Source organism: Aquarana catesbeiana, linkage group LG01 (genome assembly GCF_042186555.1).
Source record: "Aquarana catesbeiana isolate 2022-GZ linkage group LG01, ASM4218655v1, whole genome shotgun sequence".
NCBI classification, from domain to species: Eukaryota; Metazoa; Chordata; class Amphibia; order Anura; family Ranidae; genus Aquarana; species Aquarana catesbeiana.
The window spans coordinates 21,640,247-21,647,389 of NC_133324.1; positions in this window are offsets into that span (position 1 = coordinate 21,640,247).

A 7,143-nucleotide genomic window follows, 5' to 3' on the forward strand; every position below is an offset into this window, starting at 1 on the left:
CCTCCTCCTCCTCTGTCCCGCAGCTCCTACTCCTCTGTCCCGCAGCTCCTCCTCCTCTGTCCCGCAGCTCCTCCTCCTCTGTCCCGCACCTCCTCCTCCTCTGTCCCACAGCTCCTCCTCCTCTGTCCCGCAGCTCCTACTCCTCTGTCCCGCAGCTCCTACTCCTCTGTCCTGCACCTCCTCCTCCTCTGTCCCGCAGCTCCTACTCCTCTGTCCCGCAGCTCCTCCTCCTCTGTCCCGCAGCTCCTACTCCTCTGTCCCGCAGCTCCTCCTCCTCTGTCCCGCAGCTCCTCCTCCTCTGTCCCGTACCTCCTACTCCTCTGTCCCACAGCGGCTCCTCCTCTGTCCCACAGCGGCTCCTCCTCTGTCCCGCAGCTCCTACTCCTCTGTCCCGCAGCTCCTCCTCCTCTGTCCCGCACCTCCTCCTCCTCTGTCCCGCACCTCCTCCTCCTCTGTCCCGCAGCTCCTACTCCTCTGTCCCGCACTTCCTCCTCCTCTGTCCCGCACCTCCTCCTCCTCTGTCCTGAAGCTCCTCCTCCTCTGTCCCGCACCTCCTCCTCCTCTGTCCTGAAGCTCCTCCTCCTCTGTCCCGCACCTCCTCCTCCTCTGTCCCGCAGCTCCTCCTCCTCTGTCCCGCACCTCCTCCTCCTCTGTCCCGCACTTCCTCCTCCTCTGTCCCGCACCTCCTCCTCCTCTGTCCCGCAGCTCCTCCTCCTCTGTCCCGCACCTCCTCCTCCTCTGTCCCGCACCTCCTCCTCCTCTGTCCCGCACCTCCTCCTCCTCTGTCCCGCAGCTCCTCCTCCTCTGTCCCGCACCTCCTCCTCCTTTGTCCCGCAGCTCCTACTCCTCTGTCCCGCACCTCCTCCTCCTCTGTCCCGCACCTCCACCTCCTCTGTCCCGCAGCTCCTCCTCCTCTGTCCCGCACCTCCTCCTCCTTTGTCCCGCAGCTCCTACTCCTCTGTCCCGCACCTCCTCCTCCTCTGTCCCGCACCTCCTCCTCCTTTGTCCCGCAGCTCCTACTCCTCTGTCCCGCACCTCCTCCTCCTCTGTCCCGCACCTCCTACTCCTCTGTCCCGCAGCTCCTACTCCTCTGTCTCGCAGCTCCTACTCCTCTGTCTCGCAGCTCCTACTCCTCTGTCCCGCAGCTCCTACTCCTCTGTCCTGCAGCTCCTCCTCCTCTGTCCCGCACCTCCTCCTCCTCTGTCCCGCAGCTCCTACTCCTCAGTCCCGCAGCTCCTACTCCTCTGTCTCGCAGCTCCTACTCCTCTGTCCCGCAGCTCCTACTCCTCTGTCTCGCAGCTCCTACTCCTCTGTCCCGCAGCTCCGACTCCTCTGTCCCGCAGCTCCTCCTCCTCTGTCCTGCAGCTCTTCCTCCTCTGTCCCCACCTCCTCCTCCTCTGTCCCGCACCTCCTACTCCTCTGTCCCGCAGCTCCTACTCCTCTCTCCCGCAGCTCCTCCTCCTCTGTCCCGCACCTCCTCTGTCCCGCACCTTCTACTCCTCTGTCCCGCAGCTCCTATTCCTCTGTCCCGCAGCTCCTCCTCCTCTGTCCCGCACCTCCTCCTCCTCTGTCCCGCTGCTCCTACTCCTCTGTCCCGCACCTCCTCCTCCTCTGTCCCGCACCTCCTCCTCCTCTGTCCCACAGCGGCTCCTCCTCTGTCCCGCAGCTCCTACTCCTCTCTCCCGCAGCTCCTACTCCTCTGTCCCGCAGCTCCTACTCCTCTGTCCCGCAGCTCCTCCTCCTCTGTCCCGCACCTCCTACTCCTCTGTCCCGCAGCTCCTACTCCTCTGTCCCTCAGCTCCTCCTCCTCTGTCCCGCACCTCCTCCTGCTCTGTCCCGCAGCTCCTACTCCTCTGTCCCGCACCTCCTCCTCCTCTGTCCCGCAGCTCCTCCTCCTCTGTCCCGCAGCTCCTACTCCTCTGTCCCGCAGCTCCTACTCCTCTGTCCCGCAGCTCCTACTCCTCTGTCCCCACCTCCTCCTCCTCTGTCCCGCACCTCCTCCTCCTCTGTCCCGCTGCTCCTACTCCTCTGTCCCACACCTCCTCCTCCTCTGTCCCGCACCTCCTCCTCCTCTGTCCCGCAGCGGCTCCTACTCCTCTGTCCCGCAGCTCCTCCTCCTCTGTCCCGCAGCTCCTCCTCCTCTGTCCCGCAGCTCCTCCTCCTCTGTCCCGCACCTCCTACTCCTCTGTCCCGCAGCTCCTACTCCTCTGTCCCCACCTCCTCCTCCTCTGTCCCGCACCTCCTCCTCCTCTGTCCCACAGCGGCTCCTCCTCTGTCCCACAGCTCCTCCTCCTCTGTCCCGCAGCTCCTCCTCCTCTGTCCCGCAGCTCCTACTCCTCTGTCCCCACCTCCTCCTCCTCTGTCCCGCACCTCCTCCTCCTCTGTCCCACAGCGGCTCCTCCTCTGTCCCGCAGCTCCTACTCCTCTGTCCCGCACCTCCTCTGTCCCGTACCTTCTACTCCTCTGTCCCGCAGCTCCTCCTCCTCTGTCCCGCACCTCCTCCTCCTCTGTCCCGCACCTCCTCCTCCTCTGTCCCGCACCTCCTCCTCCTCTGTCCTGAAGCTCCTCCTCCTCTGTCCCGCACCTCCTCCTCCTCTGTCCTGAAGCTCCTCCTCCTCTGTCCCGCACCTCCTCCTCCTCTGTCCTGAAGCTCCTCCTCCTCTGTCCCGCACGTCCTCCTTCTCTGTCCCGCAGCTCCTCCTCCTCTGTCCCGCAGCTCCTCCTCCTCTGTCCCGCACCTCCTCCTCCTCTGTCCCGCACCTCCTCCTCCTCTGTCCTGAAGCTCCTCCTCCTCTGTCCCGCACATCCTCCTTCTCTGTCCCGCAGCTCCTCCTCCTCTGTCCCGCAGCTCCTACTCCTCTGTCCCGCACCTCCTCCTCCTCTGTCCCGCAGCTCCTCCTCCTCTGTCCCGCACAACCTCCTCCTCTGTCCCGCACCTCCTCCTCCTCTGTCCCGCAGCTCCTCCTCCTCTGTCCCGCACAACCTCCTCCTCTGTCCCGCACCTCCTCCTCCTCTGTCCCGCAGCTCCTACTCCTCTGTCTCGCAGCTCCTACTCCTCTGTCCCGCAGCTCCTCCTCCTCTGTCCCGCACCTCCTCCTCCTCTGTCCCGCAGCTCCTCCTCCTCTGTCCCGCAGCTCCTACTCCTCTGTCTCGCAGCTCCTACTCCTCTGTCCCGCACCTCCTCCTCCTCTGTCCCGCAGCTCCTACTCCTCTGTCCCGCACCTCCTCCTCCTCTGTCCCGCAGCTCCTCCTCCTCTGTCTCGCACAACCTCCTCCTCTGTCCCGCACCTCCTCCTCCTCTGTCCCGCAGCTCCTCCTCCTCTGTCCCGCACAACCTCCTCCTCTGTCCCGCACCTCCTCCTCCTCTGTCCCGCAGCTCCTACTCCTCTGTCCCGCAGCTCCTACTCCTCTGTCTCGCAGCTCCTACTCCTCTGTCCCGCAGCTCCTCCTCCTCTGTCCCGCACCTCCACCTCCTCTGTCCCGCACCTCCTCCTCCTCTGTCCCGCAGCTCCTACTCCTCTGTCCCGCAGCTCCTACTCCTCTGTCTCGCAGCTCCTCCTCCTCTGTCCTGCAGCTCCTCCTCCTCTGTCCTGCAGCTCCTCCTCCTCTGTCCCGCAGCTCCTCCTCCTCTGTCCCGCAGCTCCTACTCCTCTGTCCCGCAGCTCCTACTCCTCTGTCTCGCAGCTCCTACTCCTCTGTCCCGCAGCTCCTACTCCTCTGTCTCGCAGCTCCTCCTCCTCTGTCCCGCAGCTCCTCTGTCCCGCACCTTCTACTCCTCTGTCCCGCAGCTCCTATTTCTCTGTCCCGCAGCTCCTCCTCCTCTGTCCCACACCTCCTCCTCCTCTGTCCCGCACCTCCTCCTCCTCTGTCCCGCACCTCCTCCTCCTCTGTCCCACAGCGGCTCCTCCTCTGTCCCGCAGCTCCTACTCCTCTGTCCCGCAGCCCCTACTCCTCTGTCGCGCAGCTCCTCCTCCTCTGTCCCGCACCTCCTACTCCTCTGTCCCGCAGCTCCTACTCCTCTGTCCCGCAGCTCCTCCTCCTCTGTCCCGCACCTCCTCCTGCTCTGTCCCGCAGCTCCTACTCCTCTGTCCCGCAGCTCCTCCTCCTCTGTCCCGCACCTCCTCCTCCTCTGTCCCGCAGCTCCTCCTGCTCTGTCCCGCAGCTCCTACTCCTCTGTCCCGCAGCTCCTCCTCCTCTGTCCCGCACCTCCTCCTCATCTGTCCCGCTGCTCCTACTCCTCTGTCCCGCACCTCCTCCTCCTCTGTCCCGCACCTCCTCCTCCTCTGTCCCACAGCGGCTCCTCCTCTGTCCCACAGCTCCTACTCCTCTGTCCCGCAGCTCCTACTCCTCTGTCCCGCAGCTCCTACTCCTCTGTCCCGCAGCTCCTATTCCTCTGTCCCGCAGCTCCTCCTCCTCTGTCCCGCACCTCCTACTCCTCTGTCCCCACCTCCTCCTCCTCTGTCCCGCACCTCCTCCTCCTCTGTCCCGCTGCTCCTACTCCTCTGTCCCGCACCTCCTCCTCCTCTGTCCCGCACCTCCTCCTCCTCTGTCCCACAGCGGCTCCTCCTCTGTCCCACATCTCCTACTCCTCTGTCCCGCAGCTCCTACTCCTCTGTCCCGCAGCTCCTACTCCTCTGTCCCGCAGCTCCTCCTCCTCTGTCCCGCACCTCCTCCTCATCTGTCCCGCTGCTCCTACTCCTCTGTCCCGCACCTCCTCCTCCTCTGTCCCGCACCTCCTCCTCCTCTGTCCCACAGCGGCTCCTCCTCTGTCCCACAGCTCCTACTCCTCTGTCCCGCAGCTCCTACTCCTCTGTCCCGCAGCTCCTACTCCTCTGTCCCGCAGCTCCTATTCCTCTGTCCCGCAGCTCCTCCTCCTCTGTCCCGCACCTCCTACTCCTCTGTCCCCACCTCCTCCTCCTCTGTCCCGCACCTCCTCCTCCTCTGTCCCGCTGCTCCTACTCCTCTGTCCCGCACCTCCTCCTCCTCTGTCCCGCACCTCCTCCTCCTCTGTCCCACAGCGGCTCCTCCTCTGTCCCACATCTCCTACTCCTCTGTCCCGCAGCTCCTACTCCTCTGTCCCGCACCTTCTACTCCTCTGTCCCGCAGCTCCTATTCCTCTGTCCCGCAGCTCCTCCTCCTCTGTCCCGCACCTCCTATTCCTCTGTCCCGCAGCTCCTACTCCTCTGTCCCGCAGCTCCTCCTCCTCTGTCCCGCACCTCCTCCTCCTCTGTCCCGCAGCTCCTCCTCCTCTGTCCCGCAGCTCCTACTCCTCTGTCCCGCAGCTCCTACTCCTCTGTCCCGCAGCTCCTCCTCCTCTGTCCCGCAGCTCCTACTCCTCTGTCCCGCAGCTCCTACTCCTCTGTCCCGCAGCTCCTCCTCCTCTGTCTCGCACCTCCTACTCCTCTGTCCCGCAGCTCCTACTCCTCTGTCCCCACCTCCTCCTCCTCTGTCCCGCACCTCCTCCTCCTCTGTCCCGCTGCTCCTACTCCTCTGTCCCGCACCTCCTCCTCCTCTGTCCCGCACCTCCTCCTCCTCTGTCCCACAGCGGCTCCTCCTCTGTCCCACAGCTCCTACTCCTCTGTCCCGCAGCTCCTACTCCTCTGTCCCGCAGCTCCTACTCCTCTGTCCCGCAGCTCCTCCTTCTCTGTCCCGCACCTCCTCTGTCCCGCACCTTCTACTCCTCTGTCCCGCAGCTCCTATTCCTCTGTCCCGCAGCTCCTCCTCCTCTGTAACGCACCTCCTATTCCTCTGTCCCGCAGCTCCTACTCCTCTGTCCCGCACCTCCTCCTCCTCTGTCCCGCAGCTCCTCCTCCTCTGTCCCGCAGCTCCTACTCCTCTGTCCCGCAGCTCCTACTCCTCTGTCCCGCACCTCCTCCTCCTCTGTCCCGCACCTCCTCCTCCTCTGTCCCGCAGCTCCTACTCCTCTGTCCCGCAGCTCCTCCTCCTCTGTCCCGCAGCTCCTCCTCCTCTGTCCCGCACCTCCTCCTCCTCTGTCCCACAGCTCCTCCTCCTCTGTCCCGCAGCTCCTACTCCTCTGTCCCGCAGCTCCTACTCCTCTGTCCTGCACCTCCTCCTCCTCTGTCCCGCAGCTCCTACTCCTCTGTCCCGCAGCTCCTCCTCCTCTGTCCCGCAGCTCCTACTCCTCTGTCCCGCAGCTCCTCCTCCTCTGTCCCGCAGCTCCTCCTCCTCTGTCCCGTACCTCCTACTCCTCTGTCCCACAGCGGCTCCTCCTCTGTCCCACAGCGGCTCCTCCTCTGTCCCGCAGCTCCTACTCCTCTGTCCCGCAGCTCCTCCTCCTCTGTCCCGCACCTCCTCCTCCTCTGTCCCGCACCTCCTCCTCCTCTGTCCCGCAGCTCCTACTCCTCTGTCCCGCACTTCCTCCTCCTCTGTCCCGCACCTCCTCCTCCTCTGTCCTGAAGCTCCTCCTCCTCTGTCCCGCACCTCCTCCTCCTCTGTCCTGAAGCTCCTCCTCCTCTGTCCCGCACCTCCTCCTCCTCTGTCCCGCAGCTCCTCCTCCTCTGTCCCGCACCTCCTCCTCCTCTGTCCCGCACTTCCTCCTCCTCTGTCCCGCACCTCCTCCTCCTCTGTCCCGCAGCTCCTCCTCCTCTGTCCCGCACCTCCTCCTCCTCTGTCCCGCACCTCCTCCTCCTCTGTCCCGCACCTCCTCCTCCTCTGTCCCGCAGCTCCTCCTCCTCTGTCCCGCACCTCCTCCTCCTTTGTCCCGCAGCTCCTACTCCTCTGTCCCGCACCTCCTCCTCCTCTGTCCCGCACCTCCTCCTCCTCTGTCCCGCAGCTCCTCCTCCTCTGTCCCGCACCTCCTCCTCCTTTGTCCCGCAGCTCCTACTCCTCTGTCCCGCACCTCCTCCTCCTCTGTCCCGCACCTCCTCCTCCTTTGTCCCGCAGCTCCTACTCCTCTGTCCCGCACCTCCTCCTCCTCTGTCCCGCACCTCCTACTCCTCTGTCCCGCAGCTCCTACTCCTCTGTCTCGCAGCTCCTACTCCTCTGTCTCGCAGCTCCTACTCCTCTGTCCCGCAGCTCCTACTCCTCTGTCCTGCAGCTCCTCCTCCTCTGTCCCGCACCTCCTCCTCCTCTGTCCCGCAGCTCCTACTCCTCAGTCCCGCAGCTCCTACTCCTCTGTCTCGC